The sequence below is a fragment of the Notechis scutatus genome, chromosome 11 (genome assembly GCF_049901735.1).
Source record: "Notechis scutatus isolate UNSWTSFEM ecotype Mainland chromosome 11, rNotScu1.2, whole genome shotgun sequence".
Classification (NCBI taxonomy): Eukaryota; Metazoa; Chordata; class Lepidosauria; order Squamata; family Elapidae; genus Notechis; species Notechis scutatus.
This window is the reverse complement of record NC_142019.1, coordinates 4,976,944-4,998,912: the sequence shown is the minus strand read 5'-3', so window position 1 is coordinate 4,998,912 and position 21,969 is coordinate 4,976,944. Positions and strand designations below refer to the sequence as shown.

The window sequence follows — 21,969 nt, the reverse complement described above, 5'->3', positions numbered from 1 at the left end:
GCAGCAAAGGCCCTGGGCTAAAACTGGGAGGCTGTAACGTCTAGGCCAGGGGTGTCCAACCTTGGCAACTTTAAGACTTGTGGACTTCAACTCCCAGAATTCCTCAGCCAGCAAAGCTGTGGGAGTTGAAGTCCACAAGTCTTAAAGTTGCCAAGGCTGGACACCCCTGGTCTAGGCCATCCTTAGGGGCAAAAGCCAGCTGGGTGACTTTGGATCAGTCCGTCTCTCTCAGTCCAACCTACATCACAAGGAAATTGCTGTGAGAAAACAGGAATGGGCACATCAGGTTATGAATAGCAATAGCAATTAGACCCATGATGGCGAACCTATGGCACGCGTGCCACAGATGGCATGCAGCGCCATTTGTGCAGGCACGCGAGCCCCAGCCAAACTTACCTGCACTGCGCATGCAGGTGCCTCCCAGCTGATTTTTGGTCCGTTTGAGGCCTTTTTTGTCCTCCTGGGGGCTCGAGAGAAGCCTCTGCAGCCTTTGGAGGCCGAAAAACAGGCCTTCCGGAAATACCGGAAGTGCCGAAACCAGAAGTGCCAAAATGGGCCCATTTTTCAGCCTCCAAAGGCTGCAAAGGCTTCCCTTGAGCCCCCGGGAGAGCGAAAACGGCTTCAAACAGGCCGAAAATCAGCTAGGAGGCGCGCTCATGTGCAGTGCAGGAAAGGGGAGGTTGCACACTTATGCAGAGGGGGGGGGCGGGGCTCATTGCATTGTGGGTGCTGACACACACACACACACGCTTTCAGCACACCACAACGAAAAGGTTCGCCATCACTGGCTTAGACTTATATATGCTTCATAGTGCTGTACAGCCCTCTCTAGGCGATTTACAGAGTCAGCCTATTGCCCCCAACAATCTGGGTCCTCATTTTAGCAACCTCGGAAGGATGGAAGGCTGAGTCAACCGCGCATCGGTCAGGATCAAACTCCTGGCAGTGAGCAGAGTTAGCCTGCAATATTGTATTCTAACCAGTAAGCTACCACGGCTCTTTGCCATTTTGAGTTGACCAAGAAAGAAAGGAAAATTGAATAAATAAAGAAGAATCTATTATTCTCCCCTGAAACAGTGCTTGGAATCCCTACCATGGCTGTTTTGTGACTCGGTCTACTTCGCAACGTCTTGTCTCCTCTGAACTGTTCCTGCCTGCCTTGAACAGACCTTCTCTTGATGTCTTAACAGGAGGAAGAGATTCTGCTTGGATACAGGATTCCTTAAGGCAACCTCCTCTACACTGTATAGTCCAGTTCAAACTTGTAGACTTCAACTCTCATAATTTCCTAGCCAGTACTGGGAATTGAAGGCAACCCGTCTTAAAGTTGCCAAGTTTGTAAAACACTAATGCAGTGTACATCTTTATAGGTAGTAACCAGAAGTATGAATTGCGCCTAGAAGCCTTCAAGAGAAAAAAAATGTCCAAACCTTCTACAAATAAAAGACTTCCTGCAGGATAAGTTGTTTTTTTTTAAAAAGAGGTCTATTTATATTTATAAGCCTCCATTCCATTCTTTTCTTCTAAAATATAATCCCAGAACAAGGTACAGTTGAACCTCTGGTCACGAATGCTTCTGACCACGACCAAATCGAGTTCCAACAAAAAAAAAAAAAAATCACGTTTTTGAATCTGGTCACAAACACGTATTTAGGTGGCGATCAAACATGACTCCTGACCCAGAAATTCCTGAAGACGAAACATTAGAAGACAAAGAAATCGCCAAAGTTCTGGAACGAATTACGGTTGTGACCAGAGATTCTACTGTATCTCAAGATTCATACCTGTCCATTTCTCCAACCTGACAACTCTGGACAGCTCCTATGGGGTCTTCCCATAATTTTATCTCCCACAATTCCAAGAATATGTGATGCAAGAGTTACAAGACTCACTGATGAATCACAGCTGACCCATCACAAGTCCCTCACTTGACACACCCACGCCTGAAACCCTTATAAAAGAAGAACACAGAAATCCCCTAAATTCTGCTGAAGATGTTTATTAGCCTGGTAATGAAATTTTTGGAAACCAACCCACTGTCAACTCATAAAATATTTCTATGATCTTTTTAGAGTTTCCAAGGGAGGGGGGAGCAGTGCAGCAGCTTGCAAAACCGAAACTGCATTCCATAAATGTTTTCAAAGATAGTAACTAGGTGACCAAAGTTTCTTATGCACAAAATTCTAACTGGAGAGCATGACTGATGACTCTTGGCTATGGATGTGTCCCATTGGAGAATATGAATTACGATACACCAAGGAGGTAGGGGAAAACCAGGGTCAAGGGTGACAATGAATGATGTGTCTCAGCATCGGCTACACCCAGGCAGTGCCGGACATGTTAACTCCCAATAAATCCTTCTGAAGTTTTGGAAGTTTGGCTCGAGACTCATGATTTAAATGGGGGTAACTGCCAGAATCCTGACACCCACAAGCTTGGAGAACAAACCTCCACTCTCAAGAGCTACAGTTTCAGACGGGACTAGGAAGACCTGGTTCGCACATCCCATTAAACTTGACACTTTGAACAAACTACTACCTTTTGAATTCATACACCCCATTAGATTGAAGCTTGAGGGACAGGGATCCACAGACTTCTTGTGGAAAAAGCTAAAATAAATATAAAATTGCTAGGAAATGATTAAAAACTAGCAATGTGTTTGCAGCATGTTGTTTACTCTCAAAGATGAAAAGAATTGCTTAAGCATCAAAGGGTGTTTTTTTTTAAAGGAGAGGAAATTTTCCATGGTTGGGTGGTTTTTTTTAAAGGTCTTTTGTTACAAACAGCCATTTGCTCACTAGTATGGTATAACAATACTATAATATGATTGCTTAACAACACAACACTTTATCCACAACTACACTCAAAAAAGTAAGTGAGAAGTCTCCCAAGCAATTTCGCTATTAAAAAAACATAAAAACAGCCCAGAGTCCAAAGATGCAACTAAAATGCCTTTTGCAAAATTGGAATTTTATTCCATTTTTAAAGTGGAATACAGCTCCTCTTTTTTTTTTCCACTTGGCAGATTCACTTAAGAAGGTTCCCTTCGAAAATAATGTTTTTAATAAGCAGATCCACACTTACTAAATTGGCTCATTGTTTATTTATTTAAAAGATCTGTGTAAGCCAGAGTGGCTCATAAGCACAAAACAATAAAGACAGTAAAAAGCATCAAAAACCTCCCCCCCCCCGACCAAATTAACTAAAAACAAACAAGCAAACAAACCCTTCCTGGTTCCCAAACACAACACATCTCCACATACCCAACAAATTGTACAGAAATGAATATTTGTAGCTCAGAGTTGAAGAGGTCCTTGGTGCTCTCTGGGCTTGGCTATTTTCTTGGAGACATTTCATTATCCAATTAGGTAGCATCAGAAAGGGGTAGGCTATGCTCTTTGTTTATAAAAAAAAACCCCGAAGGTGTTACCTAGTTGGAGAATGAAGCATTTGCAAGAAAACAGCCAAGTTTAGAGAGCATCAAGAACTCTGCAAACTCCAGAGTTTCCAGCCTTATACTAACCCCATGATTTGTGGGAAAATGTTTAAAGCTTTTTGGAAACAGGAGAACAGGTTCGAGCCAGTTCGTGTGTGTGTGTGTGTGTGTGTGTGTGTGTGTGTGTGTGAGAGAGAGAGAGAGAGAGAGAGAGAGAGGGAGAGAGAGAGAGAGAGAGAGAGAGAGAGAGAGAGAGAGAGAGGGAGGGAGAGGGAGAGAGAGATGTGTTGCAAAGGGCAGAGTTTGGTGGGGCAGGGGGAGAGAAACTACACCGATCTTATTGGGATTAATATTTAAGTAAACATCCATCAGGAGCACAGTTTGCTCTGGTTCATTTGGGAAGTGCGATACCAATTCCAACAACCCTGAAGGATGAAGCATCAGCTTCCTTTAAATTATGTTGTTCCTGACATTAGAAAGGACCACAGCCCTGCCATATTCTGCAATAGAAGACAAGACAGCAACGTGTGTCAATGTCATTAGGCAAAAGACACGCAATTTGTGTCTTCACAGCCTCTTCGTGACGGTCTGGAATTTCCAGGTTCAGGATTCCCAGTTCAATGTTGTTCGGGAATTTCAGTCTCATAAGATTCAGGGCCAGGCTGGAGAATACGGTTCTCTCCACCCTTCCCGTTGTGGTTAAATGGTGTGCGCAGGAAAAGGCGAAGACAGCTGATGTCCCTTTGTATCAGTGACACTGGAAACTGGAGGAGGGGAGGGGAGTGTGTGATGGAGGGTGGTGGAACTGCCAATCAATGCAGAGCAATGCAAGACTCCTCCTCTTCTGGAATATAAATTTGGAGGAGGGGCCCTCTGCATTGTCGCCATTGGATTGACATTTCCCCCGCCCAATCATTGCAGAAAAGCAACCTGGCGGACACAAGCACTGATGCCTTGTAAAATGGGGAAAAAACCAAAATGTGGCCCTTTTAATCAAGCATGGACACGGCTGGCTCGCTGCCTGCCCTCTGTGGCGAGCTGTGTCCTTTCAAACACAAAGAGTATGGGATTAATTCCCCTTGGAATCAGCTAGGGTGAGAGAGAGAAAATGAAAACAACTAGGACACACGCAGCCTTGGCCAGATTAGGTGACAATCTTGGCAGCCCCTCTGCCCCAACGCCCAAGTTATTCTCCCCGCAGCCGTCATTTTCCCGAGGCTGCATTGGCAATTCTTCTCCACTGCCTGCAGGACCCAAAGGGGGAAAGAAAGAGGGAGGGGGGAGTTGAACACTCAGCCTTCTCCAACACTGAGACACAGGAACAAAGGAGGGACAGGCGAATGTCTGTGTTCACCCCTGCCGCATGACAACCTCCACACTCCTGGCTGCTTTGAGAAAGAAAACAAACTACTGCCCAAGTGCCGGCTGTAACACAACCCCACCAGCAGGCTAGAGATTCGGCAATTAGCAGCAAAATTCTCTTTGTTGGTTCTCTTCCCCTTGTGCATCAACCCTCCCACTGTCTAGGAAAATAATAGCCTTCATCTAACCGGAGGCTGAAGATTATGGAGAAATAGATCTTATGCTGCTGTTAAGATTGATGCTCGAATTAGGAGAATTGGGAAGGGAGGGCAGTTCATGGAACCCTTAGCATGATCAGGATTTAGCTCTTGCCTGGGTTGTTCTAGTAAGTCAGTGGCTCCCAAATTTTGGGGCACCAGGGACTGGTTCCATGGAGAGAGGTTTTTCTGTGGACCAGAGAGGGCGTGGTTTTGCGTGGTGCCTGCATTCCACGGATGGGGCTTTGCTTGTTTGCAGGGCTGGGTTGCTGGCATGCCACGGACCGGTACTTGTCCATGGACCGTTGAGGTCCCCTGCCAGTAAGAGACAGTGTGGGCAGCAATATCATCATCCTGGGCACCCTTTTTTTTTGAACTATTACCATCTGGCAGATGTTGCAGGATAATAAAAACAAGGACAAATAGGCTGAAAAACAGCTTCTATACCAGGGCAGTAGCTCTTTTGAATTCTACTGTATACTACACTGAAGATGGTATTTAATTTTGTTGTACAATGTGCAATGACAATAAAGTAAACTAAACTATGCAAGAGACACCTCTGCCCGACCTGGCTGAAACCTTTCCAGATGACCACTAGACGGCGGCAGAGAGTTAAGGTGTCTGCAACCCTTTGCAGCCATCTCTTGGTCAACTGCATTTTAGGGTTGAGCGTCACTCGGTAATAAAACAACATACAATGTAAAGGTAGATAACATAAGAAATAGGAATGAAATGAAACAGGAATTGGTATTCAGAGTTATCCTGACTTTTCTACACTTATGATAGAAGTGTCTTATACAGACTGTACAGTAACCCATTTGGTATAGTGGTGAAGGCATCCAGCTAGAGACTGGGAGACTGGGAGTTCTAGTCCCATGTTAGACACAAAGCAAGCTGGGTGACCTTGAACCAGTCTTTTTTTCCCCTCAGTCCTAGAAGGAAGATAATGGTGAAACTCCTCCAGAAATCTTGCTAAGGAAACTGCTGGGATGAGTTCAGGCAGTTGCCAGGAGTCAACAACTGACTTCAAAGCACACACACCCCTCATATAGTAGCCATATGTAGAGGAGACAGAGATGACCCTGGAGAAAAGATGTTGAGGCTCTAGAAAAAGAGCAGAGAAGAGCAACCAAGATGATTAGGGGCAGGGAGGCTAAAACATACGATGAACGGTTGCAGGAATTGGGCATGGCTAATCTAGGGAAGAGAAGGACCAGGGGAGACATGATAGCAGTCTTCCAATATTTGAGGGGCTGCCACAGAGAGGAAGGGGTCAAGCTATTTTCCAAAGCTCCTGAAGGCCAGACAAGGAATAATGGATGGAAATTGACCAAGGAGAAATGCAACCTGGAAATGAGAAATTTTCTGACAGTGAGAGCAATCAACCAATGGAACAGAAGTTGACTTCGGAAGTTGTGGAAGCGCCATCACGTGAGACTTTCAAGAAGAGACTGGACTGCCATTTATCAGAAATGGTGTAGGTTCTCCTGCTTGGGTGGCCATTGGACTAGATGACCTACAAGGTCCCTTCCAAGTCTGTTAATCTAAACTAAGCAGCAACTGTTAGTAAAGCATGAACAGGAAAGTGTGAGAAAGTAACTTCAGATTTCCCTACCTTGATTCTCTTTTGTATAGGGGAAGGGAAGAGGAGCAGCATTTCTCCCTGCTTCTCTTCTGTATAGGGAAGCAAGAATAAATGCTGGTAGGTTTTCAACATTCTTATAATATAGGCTGTACAGTTAGATTCTGTGCTCTGAGCTCCAATTCTCAGTTTCAAAACTCAATCAAGCCTGCGTGAATCTTGATCTCTTGAGTGTGCTTCACACTGGAGTTCACTCTTTCCCACCACCACTGTATCATCCTGAGCCCAGCTTTGAAAATGTCAAAATTCTCTAAAAAATAATAATACACAGGCTACAATTTAAGAACCCCATGGGCCAGAGTTCTGACAGTGACATCCATTCTTCCAAAAGATAAATCATAGTTCAGTGTTTCCCCCCACCCCAAAAAATCATTAAAGGCTGGATCCACTTTTAACTGTTCAACATTAGAGGGTGAGCAGTTGGTAAACACTGCAAGAATCTTTGCTTTGGGGCAAAACCATAACTTTCAGCTCTTTGGCACAATTATATCCCGGTTGGCTTTTCTCCTTTTCTGAATATTTCATACAGACAATCTCTTTTAATGTGATATTGTTTACAAAGGTACAAAAGATTCCCGTTTATAATTAAAGCAGGGGTCGCCAACCTTTTGGACCTCAGGGACCACCAAACTCATAATTTTAGATCCCAGGGACCACTAACTGGTTCTGTGAGCGTGGCCTAATTTGTGGGTATGGCTTGGTGATCATGTGACTGGCTGGGCACGGCTTGTATGTAAATATTATAAATATTTATATAAATATTGAATTTTTTATTAAAAAAAAAGAGCAGCTTTTACCCAAAATCAGGCAAAGCAGGCAGGCAGATTGAGTTGCTCACAGAATCACAGATTCATTCAGTGATCTATCTATCTGCCATTGGCTAGCTCAGTCTCTCAAATTTGCTTGCCGTGAGTCTGCACCGAATTTGCTTGCAAGCAAACCTTCAGTCCTAAGGGAGGTTCGGCTGTGCTGAGCCAAAGATCTAAAGACTAGCTAGAAAGCAAGAAATCCAACCATTTCCTGCTTCCTAGCTAATCTAAATCTCCCGGCAGAGCAGAACAGATGATGGTCGGAAAAAACGAAAAATAGCAACTTAGCAGACAAGTGGGCAGGGAGGGTTTCCGTGGGCCATGTGGGCTGAGCAGCCTTGTGTTTCTGCACAGCCTGGATTAATTGCTTGGGGGGGGGCTGCTCTGGGGGTGAGATTTCTCTGTGGCCCACCAAAATTTTCTCACAGCCCACCGGTTGGCGACCGCTGAACTAGAGGACAGAAGTGGAATTATAACTGTGGTTGCCCTTAGGGTGTAAGTTTTGGGATTTCCAATTCTACTAGTTTGGCCACTTACTGTTTATTATTGCTTCAATTATTCAGAGTGACCATGAAGTAATAGTTATTAATATTGTAGGACTTGGGTGGCCAATAAATTTAACTAATAATTACTAATAATAATAGTTTATATGGAGCAGGTGTTTCTCCGCTAAAATTCTACATAAATGTTTAGGTGTTTTTTGCTTTTGATTCATTGTCCTTAATTTTGAAACAGAAAAAAATGTACTTTTTTTTTAAAAAAAATCAATGACTAAATATATAAGATTGCTAATTCCCAGCAACCCTTACTCTCACTTATTTCTTAAATGGCCTCAGATTTATTGATGTAACTTTCTTTATCATTTACTCACACAATTTCCTGTTATATTTCTCTATGAAAGGAAACATTAGGCCTGCTAGATTAATCAGCTAAAGTACTGTGATTAGTTAGAACCAATTGATCAGTGAGGCTGAATCATTAAAAACAGGGTAGACAATATGCATTCTGTTGTGTTACTGCAACTTCAGAGTTAACAAACACAATATTTTCTTGTAACAACAAACAGCCTCTTCGGCTGAATACAGCACAAGTTGTATTTCCTCAGTGTAGCTGGGGAGCGATACGGCTATTTATATGGATCTAACGGAACAATTAATTAGCTGATTTAAAAGAGAGATGAGTAGCTAACCACAGTGTATATTCTGCTTCAGGTGTGGGTTTGAAAGTCCCAGACTAATCTGAGAGAACAGCAGTAAAGGCTGGTGGTACATTGGAGTTGACTCAAGCTTATATTCTGACCTCTTCTGAGTGAGGTGGCTCACTAAACTCTATGGAAGGAGCTGTGATGGCACGGTGGTTAGAATGCAGTATTGCAGGTTGACTCTGCCCACAGTCTGGAGATCGATCCTAATGGGGCTCAAGGTTGACTCAGCCTTCCATCCTTCTGAGGTCGGTAAAATGAGGACCCAGATTGTTGGAAGCAATATGCTGACTTTGTAAACCACTCAGAGAGTGATGTAAATAAAGCACCGTGGAGCGGTATATAAGTCTAAGTGCTATTGCTATTTCCCCTTTAGGCTCTTCTTTGATGTGCATAACAAAGATCCACCTTGAAAAACAACTTCTCTGAATGTTCGGTCAACCTAGATATGGATATATACACAGAATGTAGTAGAAGGGCAGGCAAAGCCGAGATGGGGAGAAGTCAAGAGAGGAATTAGCTTGGAGTCGTTACATTCCCACAAGTGGTCTAAATCCAACCTCTCTTGAATTCTGTCTCTAGAGTCAATTTAAGACTGACCATTAGTTGATTAGATTCTTGCATATAGGCACAAGCAATAAATCAGCTTAACTAGAATGTATTGTGTGGTCCTGATTCTTTGCACCTGACACAGAAGCATCAAATAATCTTCTTTATTAGCACCAGCTACCTTTGTCTACACTTAACGTTGCCACTTTAGAACCTCAAATGGGAGTTTATTTATTCTGATAGCAACACTGAACACTTATTCTCTGAATAAATTTTAAAAGCTTAAAAAGAGCTTTAAAAAGAACAAATACAAAACCAGAATTCACAGCACTGGAATTCTAATTTCTGGAAATCTACCATAGCCTTCTCCCCAATCTGTTAAATTCTGTCTTGTCAAGCGAGCAATGGCCATGCTATCTATATACGAATATTCAAAATTTTATTCCCTGCAAATGCAGTTACAAAATTAGAGAAGCTTTGACACAGATTTTGTAGGTTGTTCTTAACAATCCACAACAATGAAAGTGAACTTTGAAGTTAGTTTTTTCACTATCTCAAAGTTTTTTTTAATTTGCCTTAAATCTGACTCATTCAAAACTTTACAAAATCCAGCAAAACAGGCACAGAAAGCTTTAAAAAAAAACCAAATAAAATTCTGCCTCACTTCCCTTTTATAGAACTCTCTTTTTGTTCATTGGACTCTGAATGCTTTACAATCTAATGTTTATCCTTGAAACTCCTCAGCTGTACTAGTTTCTGGAGACTTTCATGCATATTCCAATCTGCACTACTAAGTGATTTACTATTAGATGTCTTGCCAACATTTTTTATTACAAGACATGCGGATAACCCAAGCCTTGTTGCGCTTGATTTGCATGAGACCAAGAGAAAAAAGGCCATTAGATCAAGCAGTTTTGTTTCAGGAGTTGAATTCACTAGAATAGATTACCCACAATTTCTGGAGGCAAGTTGTTCCACTGATTAATTGTTCTAACTGTCAGGAAATTTCTTCTTAATTCTAGGTTGCTTCTCTCCTCGATTAGTTTAGTTTAGATTAGATTAGTTTTGTCTTTGGGGGAAGGTGGATGCATTTGGGCAATCTGATGGATTTGGAACTCAATCCCCATCAGCCTCCAAAATAGCTTTAGCAAGAGACCGATGTCCAAAATATGTGGAAAACATCAGGCACCTTTAGAAGTACCTCTAAGGCCAGGAGAGAACAATCTCCAAGATTTCTAACCAGTTGGTTTTCTGGACCAAAGCCCAGAAAAGGCTTTTCAAGATTGCTCTTCTGTTTGTGTGTTTAAGCAGTTGCTCTGAACTTCTGCCCTACAAATTGGAGCAAAATTAAGTAACAGCTTTCATTTAGAAAAGAGAAGGCGGCATATTCCTACTGTTAAAATTCCAAACAAACAAATAAATAAATAAAAGAGCACAGGCCAAAATAGGACAGAAATCATATCTAAGCTATTACAGCTGTGCTCTGAATAAAGTACTCAAATCTTTGGCTTGCCCTCTGGTTAATGCATGACTTACTGAATCAACTGTGCTTTATGGACAATCATGGCTAAGTTCTTGCAATATTGCTAAGGCAAAGAAACAAAGTTATGGCTTAGGGGAAAACATAAACCAAAAGAGAGGGACGTTTTGTCATGATAACGAAATGCAGGTGAATCCTGGCAACACCGCCCATAGGTACAAACATTGCCAAAAGTTCAAAGACAGGAATCAGTCCACAGTTCCTGGCTGGAGGTCATGCTTTCAATGCAGAAAATCCCAAGTTTTATCACTGGCATTTTCAGACAAAAGATTCAACAAGCGGTACTGGGAAAGCATTTTATGATACTGAAGAAGACAGGATTTGGCCACTTGTAACAGTGATGTGTCACCACTGAAGGCAGCTTCAGAAGACATTATAATCCATATAATATGCCTCCAATAACCATCTACGCACACTTCTGTAGAATACATGACTGCTGTATGAGTGCATCATGACATACCAAAACAAGGAAGGGTGAAACCAACGGCTGGTTCTTTGCAAAAATGCCGATGGTAGCAAAAACAGCTTGCATTTTCCATGAGGTCAAAATTACTAGTTGAGTTCTGAAACTTTGGAGGGAAAGGATAGGAAAAATAACCAGAAACATACACCTTATCCTGGCTACTCAAGTCTCTTTTCCAATTTGTCACTCAGTCCAGCAAAGAGTCACATCTCCATGCTCTAGTTGCGCCCCTTTCAACCTGCCTCTGTTGGAAGATACAATTAAACCTGAAGATTTCTAAAGTACACCACACGTAACATTCTCCTTTCCTACTCATCCTACCAAGTTACAGGAAGTTCAGAAAGGACCCCAGGACTGAAAATTAACTGGAACAGATCAAAAGAAATCAATATGTTTAAGCTTGAGAAAATAACATTCTTATGGTCATAGGCTTCAAATATTTAAAGACATGACATGGAAGAAGGTACAACTTGTTCTCTATCACCCCTGATGGTGAGACACCAGGCTATGGTCCTATGCTTCAGAAAGGCAGCCTAAAATCTCCCCGTCTCATCCCCGACAATAAATATCTTAGGAAAAAGAGCCTAACACAAATACAACCATGTTTTTAATATTGCTTCTACTGGTGGGGTTGTATACACAAAAGAACGGATGTTCCAATTTGCTACACATAAAGATTATGGGGAACATGTTTGCATAACATCACAATTTGTTACAGCTGATAAAACTAAACCCCCTTCTGCTGGATGATGGCTGTGCTGTACATGATGAATGGATTTATATTTGCTTGCCAACCTGCCAGAGCGCCTTTCAAAATTATGGTGAGTTCACCCGCCAGCATTCACAATCCTATCCAATACGTTGATTCTTAAAAACACACTGAAGCATCTCAGTATGTTTTTTTAAGAGTCAACATATTGGATAGGATCTGGAATCTTATTGTTCTGAAATCTAAGGTCACAATTGTTCCAGATGTTCTAGACTTCAATTTCCATCTCATCCATCTCAAGACAGTTTGGGGTCAAGATTTGTGGAAGCACTTACCCCATTCAACTGATGGGCAGCAGATTGCCACACAGCAATTATTGCCACAAGAAAAAAGAAAAGTGGTTTTCATACTTGAAACTCAGCGAAGGGAGAACATTTTAGTTGCTGTAGGTTTGTTTAAAAGGTTTGGACAGGAAGACACAGGCAAAAACCTAAAACAAAAGCTGTTATTACAGATGATCATTTGGCTTGACGGAGATGTTGGTTCAGAATATCAAAGTAGCATTGCCCATTCAGCTGCAATTTAAAAAAAATAAGTATCAAAACTCTTCCATCTGTGAAGACACATTAGTTTGTTCCATCAGTGCCAGCAGAATGATGATCAAGCTTATAGATCAAAGTCTACTCAACTGCAGAATTAGACTGAATTATAGTCAATAGTTCAAAGGGATATAATTATACATAACCGCCATTAACTGGAAAAAAATGAATTTTCTACTCTCGATCCATCCACTATGGACTGTTGACACTGGAAGCTAATTTTCAGGCTTTCATTGTCCTGCTACTACCTGGAGAAGCTGAGATTTAACTTAAGAGCCTCCTGGTAGAAAAGAAATAATATTTCCACCATACTGTAATGGCCTTTCTTTCAAGGTAGTCCTTGATTTAGAACCACAATTGATCCCAAAGGGAGGCAGTTATTAAGTGAGTTTTGTTCCATTTTATGACCTTTTATGCCACTGTTGTTAGGTGAATCGCTGCAGTCTTTAAGTTAGTAACACTTGTTAAGTTTGGGGATAGTTGTAAGTGTGAAAAACAGTCACACATCACCTTTTTCAGTGCCAGTGTAACTTTGAACCATCACTAAACGAATGGTTGTAAGTCAGGGATGAACTTTAAAGAAGGCTTTGCCAATCTTTGCCCTGCAGATGGGGCATGAAACTGTCCACATTCTCAACCACGATGGGCAGCAGTTTCAAAAGAAATGCTCATAGAATTTTTCTGATAATTCAAAGAACCAGCTCCAATATCCTTGGAACAACCTTCTCTAGTTGAACACAATAAATAGCATCAGTCAAGGTTCTTCCTTCATATGACAGCCGAAGATTCGATTCGATCTGATTAACAAAGTTGGAAAGGACCTTGGAGGTCATCTAATCCAACGCCCTGCCCAAGCAGGAGACCTTGCACCATTTCTGACAGATGGCAGTCCAGTCTTTTCCTGAAAGTCTCAAGTGATGAAGCTGCCACAACTTCCGAGGGCAACTTCTGTTCCATTGGTTGATTGTTCTCGCTGTCAGAAAGTTTCTCCTTATTTCCAGGTTGAATCTCTCCTTGATCAGTTTCCATCCATTATTCCTTGTCTGGCCTTTGGATGCCTTGGAGAATGGCTTGTGACAGCCCCTCAAATATTGAAATACTGCTATCATGTCTCCCCTGGTCCTTCTCTTCATTAGACTAGCCAGGCCCAGTTCCTGCCACCGTTCTTTATATGTTTTAGTCTCCAGTCCCCTCATCATCCTGGTTGCTCTTCTCTGCACTCTTTCTAGAGTCTCAACATTTTTTTAATAGTGTGGTGACCAAAACTGGATGCCGTACTCTTAAGTGTGGTCTTGCTAGGGCTTTCTAGAGCAGTATTAGTACCTCACTTGATCCTGACTGTATCCCTCTGTTAATGCAATTGAGATCACATCTTTTCTCCAGGGGCACAAAGTGGCTTATAAAAGGATCTGCTTTCAATTTATTCCAGCTACAGTCCTTGGACCTGGGTAGGGCTGAGGATCGAAGGTCAATCTAGGTCTCTCTCTCTCTACTGTGGTTTGATTCCTGGCAACCTTGGTTTGGCTTGAAGTCCACCTCTATCGTGTTCTTTTCTCTTCTGAATTGTTTCTTCCAGATTCCTCCTTATAAGAATGCTGTGGCTGTTTGAACGGTTGCCAAATGCATGCTTTTTCTTCTTTCTCCATTTATTCCCCTTTTAGACCAAAGAAATTTTTTAAACAGAATCTTAACTCAGTCTCTTTGGCAGCCACAAAAAACAAATGAAAGAAATCCATGTATAAATTGGGAAGCCAATACTTGAAGAGATGAGCTGATCTAAAGTAAAAGGACAAATTTCCAGCTGAGCTGAGCTAAGACTTGAAATTTAACTTCATGGACTTTATCACACTGAGAACTTAAAGAGGAGCCCAAAAAGGTTCGTTACTACATTTCTAGGGAGGTTATAAACAGGGATAAACAAATGCAACAATCCTTCTTAACTACTAGAATACAGAGGTAAGAGGTATCTTTAAACCATATCAAATCATTTATTCTAACAGGAACACAAGATGGGGAGGTGTGTAAATATATATATAAAATCAAGATGTATTTATTAAATTTGTAGGTTCACCCAACTTCCAACAACTCAAGTAAACAACACTTTAAAAAGATACAATCAGATCTTAAATAAGGAATAAAGATAGCAAGATGATAAAAACTAGAGTGGAATGGGGAAAATAAAAGAATCCCAGGGGGGCTTTACTCACTCTTGTAAAAAGCTCAGGAGAAGAGCCAGGTCTTCCAGCACCTTTGAAACACCATAGGGCAGTAGTCTCAAGGGGCACCTCATTCTACAGGGCAGGCATTACTACAGGAAAGGTATCATTCCAGGGTCTCAATAGATATGTTTCATTGAAGAAACCTCAAGTAGGCCAACCCTACCAGACCAAATCCAAACCAGATACTATGGGAGACACATGATCCCTCAAATAACCAGACTCCATACAAGATTCTCCAAACTTGGCAACTTTTAAGACTTGTGGACTTCAACTCCCCAAATTTCCTAGCCAGCATGGCTGACTGGGCAATTCTGGGAGTTGGAAGTCTGTAAGTCCTAAAGTTGCCAAATTTAGAGAGGTATGCTCAATGCCACAAAGGTCTTTAGATGTTAGCTACGCCCACAAAATTGAAGCCCTGCCCCCATTATATCTATGCTGCATGCTAACCTGATATCTCCTCCCTATTTCTTGATAGATTCAACACAGGAATACAGTATAAACAGAAAGGTTTAAATTAAATGCACTATTGTATTCCTCTATTATGGAAGAAAATGGTATCAAGGTTCTTTCCTTCATGAGGATATTCAGTGGCTAGTACTTTTGCCGATACCAGATATAGTAACCAGGTAATACAGAGAAAACAACAGATGTATAGGAGCTGTCTTGATGTTGTTGGAAGTGCAAACCAAACATCTGAAAGGGACTAAGTTGGGAAAAATTGGACAAGATACTTCTCCAAGGACATCTGATGGATGCCAATTGCTTGTATATTAAGGACAGTCCTGGAACTGTCATTTTTGGAGGAGGGAAAGTCAAACCTGTGATAGCTCCTACTGATTCCAAAACCACACCTTACTAGGATCTCAGAAGTCTTCCAGAACTATGAAGTACAGGCTTGTGAAGTCAACTTTCCAACCTGTTTTTTTCTTTTTCTTTTAGAGGTGTGGAGATACAACAGTCAATCCTGGAGGGAATTTTAGTTGCTAGGTAAACATCCTTGGAAGCATCAGCTTGGAGAAGGCAGTTATAAATAATTGCATTTGGAATTCTGTTAAACCAAAGATAACCAAAGGCCATATCTCTTCTGTTTATGCTGAGGATGTTGCAAGATCTGGTATTGAACCCAACTTTGATCCATCCATCCCTAACTGCGTGCAGCTGAAAGTAACTAAGAGGTTGGATAGAATACAGGATACCAACTTAAATTATGTCAAAATGTTTGGACTATACCGCTCTTTCTAGCAACATCACTCCAATATTTCAGGTAGAGAGAGACCTTTCCTACAGAATCCAGTCCAAATTAGATCCTTTCAACAGAGAAGGCTGGAGTTGCAGAAGGGCCTTTGAGCACGTTCTACCACAGGTTTATGGTCCTTCCTCAAAGCAACTATGTGCCTTAGTGAGCATCTGTTGTTGTGCTTTACACCTTCACATTTTTCACTGTTCAACATAGAAGTTGAAGACCTTCACTAGGGATCTAGATATCTTTTGGATGTGCCATACATTCTCCTCCAAAGTCAAAAAAATTGTCCAACCTCCAACACACAGAAACCTTGCCACTTCAATAAAGCCATGTTAAGTGGATGCATACTGTATTCATGTCTTCCCCTCCCTCCAAGAGATGGCTTGTTATTAATTATTTATTTCTTATATTATGGGATCCACCATGAACAGCAATTATTAGGTGTTGCAGAACTTGGGGAAACAAAACTGGTCTCCAACTTATGCAGAGATTACTCTAGATTTTTATATAGTAACTGAAGACAAATCTGCAAATCTTGTACGTTGTGGGCCTATGAAGATCAACTATATAGACCTAAATATGAATTAACCCATTGTTTTCTTCCACAACTAAAGGCCAGTTAAGCAATTTGCTTCAGTTGTCTCTTCGAATTGGCCACACTTTTAGAGGAGAGGGACCTTCTCTTGTGCCTAGAACCACCAAGGATTCCTTACCACAAAGCCACACTCTTAGAGAAGAAGGACATTCTCTTGGGACTACAGCCACCAAGGATTCTCTACCACAAAGCCATACTCTTAGAGAAGAGGGACCTTCTCTTGTGCCTACAACCAGCGAGGATTGTCTACAACAAAGCCATACTCTTAGAGAAGAGGGATCTTTTCTTGGGACTACAACCACCAAGGATTCTCTACCACAAAGGTACACTGTTAGAGAAGGGGGACCTTCTTTCGGGCCTACAGCCACCAAGGATTCTCTACCATAAAGCTATACTCTTAGAGATGAGGGACCTTCTCTTGGGCCGAAAACCCCCAAGGATTCTCTACCACAAAGCTACACTCTTAGAGAAGAAGGACCTTCTCTTGGGACTACAGCCACCAAGGATTCTCTACCACAAAGCTATACTCTTAGAGAAGAGGGACCTTCTCTTGGGACTACAGCCACCAAGGATTCTCTACCACAAAGCCATACTCTTAGAGAAGAGGGACCTTCTCTTGGGCCTACAACCACCAAGGATTCTCTACCACAAAGCCACACTCTTAGAGAAGAAGGACCTTCTCTTGTGCCTACAACCACCAAGGATTCTCTACCACAAAGCCATACTCTTAGAGAAGAAGGACCTTCTCTTGTGCCTACAACCACCAAGGTTCTCTACCACAAAGCTATACTCTTAGAGAAGAGGGACCTTCTCTTGGGACTACAGCCACCAAGGATTCTCTACCACAAAGCCACACTCTTAGAGAAGAAGGACCTTCTCTTGTGCCTACAACCACCAAGGATTCTCTACCACAAAGCTATACTCTTAGAGAAGAGGGACCTTCTCTTGGGACTACAGCCACCAAGGATTCTCTACCACAAAGCCATACTCTTAGAGAAGAGGGACCTTCTCTTGGGACTACAACCACCAAGGATTCTCTACCACAAAGCCACACTCTTAGAGAAGAAGGACCTTCTCTTGTGCCTACAACCACCAAGGATTCTCTACCACAAAGCTATACTCTTAGAGAAGAAGGACCTTCTCTTGGGCCTACAACCACCAAGGATTCTCTACCACAAAGCTATACTCTTAGAGAAGAGGGACCTTCTCTTGGGCCTACAACCACCAAGGATTCTCTACCACAAAGCTATACTCTTAGAGAAGAGGGACCTTCTCTTGGGACTACAGCCACCAAGGATTCTCTACCACAAAGCTATACTCTTAGAGAAGAGGGACCTTCTCTTGGGCCTACAACCACCAAGGATTCTCTACCACAAAGCTATACTCTTAGAGAAGGGGACCTTCTCTTGGGACTACAGCCACCAAGGATTCTCTACCACAAAGCCATACTCTTAGAGAAGAGGGACCTTCTCTTGGGCCTACAACCACCAAGGATTCCTTACCACAAAGTTTTACTCTTCGAGAAGACGTTATTTCTTTTGGGCCTGCAACCCCCAAGGATTCTCTACCACAAAGCTACACTGTTAGAGAAGGGGGACCTTCTTTTGGGCCTGCAACCCCCAAGGATTCTCTACCATAAAGCCATACTCTTAGAGAAGAGGGACCTTCTTTTGGGCCTACAACCACCAAGGATTCTCTACCACAAAGCTATACTCTTAAAAAAGGGGGACCTTCTTTCGGGCCTACAACCACCAAGGATTCTCTACCATAAAGCCATACTCTTAGAGAAGAGGGACCTTCTCTTGGGCCTACAACCACCAAGGATTCTCTACCATAAAGCCATACTCTTAGAGAAGAGGGACCTTCTTTCGGGCCTACAACCCTCAAGGATTCTCTACTAAAAAGCTACCCTCTTACAGAAGAAGGACCTTCTCCTGGGCCTGCAACCACCAAGGATTCTCTACCACAAAGCTATACTCTTAGAGAAGAGGGACCTTCTCTTGGGCCTACAACCACCAAGGATTCTCTACCACAAAGCCACATTCTTAGAGAAGAAGGAACTTCTCTTGTGCCTACAACCACCAAGGATTCTCTACCATAAAGCTATACTCTTAGAGAAGAGGGACCTTCTCTTGGGCCGACAACCCGCAAAGGATTCTTTACCACAAAGCTACACTTTTAGAGAAGAGGGACCTTCTCTTGGGCCTACAACCAGCAAGGATTCTCTACCACAAAGCTATACTCTTAGAGAAGAAGGACCTTCTCTTGTGCCTACAACCAGCAAGGATTCTCTACCACAAAGCTATACTCTTAGAGAAGAAGGACCTTCTCTTGTGCCTACAACCAGCAAGGATTCTCTACCACAAAGCTATACTCTTAGAGAAGAAGGACCTTCTCTTGTGCCTACAACCAGCAAGGATTCTCTACCACAAAGCCACACTCTTAGAGAAGAAGGACCTTCTCTTGTGCCTACAACCAGCAAGGATTCTCTACCACAAAGCTATACTCTTAGAGAAGAAGGACCTTCTCTTGTGCCTACAACCAGCAAGGATTCTCTACCACAAAGCTACACTCTTAGAGAAGAAGGACCTTCTCTTGTGCCTACAACCAGCAAGGATTCTCTACCACAAAGCTACACTCTTAGAGAAGAAGGACCTTCTCTTGTGCCTACAACCAGCAAGGATTCTCTACCACAAAGCTACACTCTTAGAGAAGGGGGACCTTCTTTCAGGCCTACAACCAGCAAGGATTCTCTACCACAAAGCCACACTCTTAGAGAAGAAGGACCTTCTCTTGTGCCTACAACCACCAAGGATTCTCTACCACAAAGCTATACTCTTAGAGAAGAGGGACCTTCTCTTGTGCCTACAACCAGCAAGGATTCTCTACCACAAAGCTACACTCTTAGAGAAGAGGGACCTTCTTTCAGGCCTACAACCAGCAAGGATTCTCTACCACAAAGCCACACTCTTAGAGAAGAGGGACCTTCTCTTGGGCCTACAACCACCAAGGATTCTCTACCACAAAGCCACACTCTTAGAGAAGAAGGACCTTCTCTTGTGCCTACAACCAGCAAGGATTCTCTACCACAAAGCTATACTCTTAGAGAAGAAGGACCTTCTCTTGTGCCTACAACCAGCAAGGATTCTCTACCACAAAGCCACACTCTTAGAGAAGAAGGACCTTCTCTTGTGCCTACAACCAGCAAGGATTCTCTACCACAAAGCTATACTCTTAGAGAAGAAGGACCTTCTCTTGTGCCTACAACCAGCAAGGATTCTCTACCACAAAGCTACACTCTTAGAGAAGAAGGACCTTCTCTTGTGCCTACAACCAGCAAGGATTCTCTACCACAAAGCTACACTCTTAGAGAAGAAGGACCTTCTCTTGTGCCTACAACCAGCAAGGATTCTCTACCACAAAGCTACACTCTTAGAGAAGGGGACCTTCTTTCAGGCCTACAACCAGCAAGGATTCTCTACCACAAAGCCACACTCTTAGAGAAGAAGGACCTTCTCTTGTGCCTACAACCACCAAGGATTCTCTACCACAAAGCTATACTCTTAGAGAAGAAGGACCTTCTCTTGTGCCTACAACCAGCAAGGATTCTCTACCACAAAGCTACACTCTTAGAGAAGAGGGACCTTCTCTTGGGCCTACAACCACCAAGGATTCTCTACCACAAAGCTATACTCTTAGAGAAGGGGGACCTTCTTTCGGGCCTACAACCAGCAAGGATTCTCTACCACAAAGCCACACTCTTAGAGAAGAAGGACCTTCTCTTGTGCCTACAACCAGCGAGGATTCCTTACCACAAACTATACTCTTAGAGAAGAGGGACCTTTTCTTGGGCCTACAACCACCAAGGATTCCTTACCACAAAACCACATTCTTAGAGAAGAAGGACCTTCTCTTGTGCCTACAACCAGCGAGCATTCCTTACCACAAAGCTACACTCTTAGAGAAGAGGGACCTTTTCTTGGGCCTACAACCAGCAAGGACTCCTTACCAAAAAGCTATACTCCTAGAGAAGAGGGACCTCCTCTTGGGCCTACAACCGGCAAGGATTCCTTACCACAAAGCTATACTCTTAGAGAACAGGAAATTTCTTTTGGGCCTACAACCACCAAGGATTCTCTACCACAAAGCTATATTCTTAGAGAAGAGGGACCTTCTCTTGGGCCTACAACCACCAAGGATTCTCTACCACAAAGCTATACTCTTAGAGAAGAGGTAATTTCTTTTGGGCCTACAACCACCAAGGATTATCTACCACAAAGCCATACTGTTAGAGAAGAGGGACCTCCTCTTGGGCCTACAACCCCCAAGGATTCCTTACCAAAAGCTATACTCTTACAGAACAGGAAATTTCTTTTGGGCCTACAACCACCAAGGATTCTCTACCACAAAGCTATACTCTTAGAGAAGAGGGACCTTCTCTTGGGCCTACAACCACCAAGGATTCTCTACCACAAAGCCACACTCTTAGAGAAGAAGGACCTTCTCTTGTGCCTACAACCACCAAGGATTCTCTACCACAAAGCTATACTCTTAGAGAAGAAGGACCTTCTCTTGTGCCTACAACCAGCAAGGATTCTCTACCACAAAGCTATACTCTTAGAGAAGAGGGACCTTCTCTTGGGCCTACAACCACCAAGGATTCTCTACCACAAAGCTATACTCTTAGAGAAGAAGGACCTTCTCTTGTGCCTACAACCAGCAAGGATTCTCTACCACAAAGCTATACTCTTAGAGAAGAGGGACCTTCTCTTGGGCCTACAACCACCAAGGATTCTCTACCACAAAGCTATACTCTTAGAGAAGAGGGACCTTCTCTTGGGCCTACAACCACCAAGGATTCTCTACCACAAAGCTATACTCTTAGAGAAGAGGGACCTTCTCTTGGGCCTACAACCACCAAGGATTCCTTACCACAAAGTTTTACTCTTCAAGAAGACGTTATTTCTTTTGGGCCTGCAACCCCCAAGGATTCTCTACCACAAAGCTACACTGTTAGAGAAGGGGGACCTTCTCTTGGGCCTACAACCACCAAGGATTCTCTACCACAAAGCTATACTCTTAGAGAACAGGAAATTTCTTTCGGGCCTACAACCACCAAGGATTCTCTACCATAAAGCCATACTCTTAGAAAGAGGGACCTTCTTTCGGGCCTACAACCCTCAAGGATTCTCTACTAAAAAGCTACCCTCTTACAGAAGAAGGACCTTCTCCTGGGCCTGCAACCACCAAGGATTCTCTACCACAAAGCCACATTCTTAGAGAAGAAGGAACTTCTCTTGTGCCTACAACCAGCGAGGATTCTCTACCACAAAGCCATACTCTTAGAGATGAGGGACCTTCTCTTGGGCCGACAACCCGCAAGGATTCTTTACCACAAAGCTACA

The 21,969-nt window shown here is 42.8% G+C and overlaps 1 protein-coding gene across 1 annotated transcript in view; it reads right to left on the bottom strand.

Annotated features, from left to right (window-relative positions):
* The window catches only part of HDGFL3 (HDGF like 3), a 41,047-nt gene that overhangs the window by 14,695 nt on the left and 4,383 nt on the right, over positions 1-21,969 (bottom strand). The window lies entirely within an intron of this gene.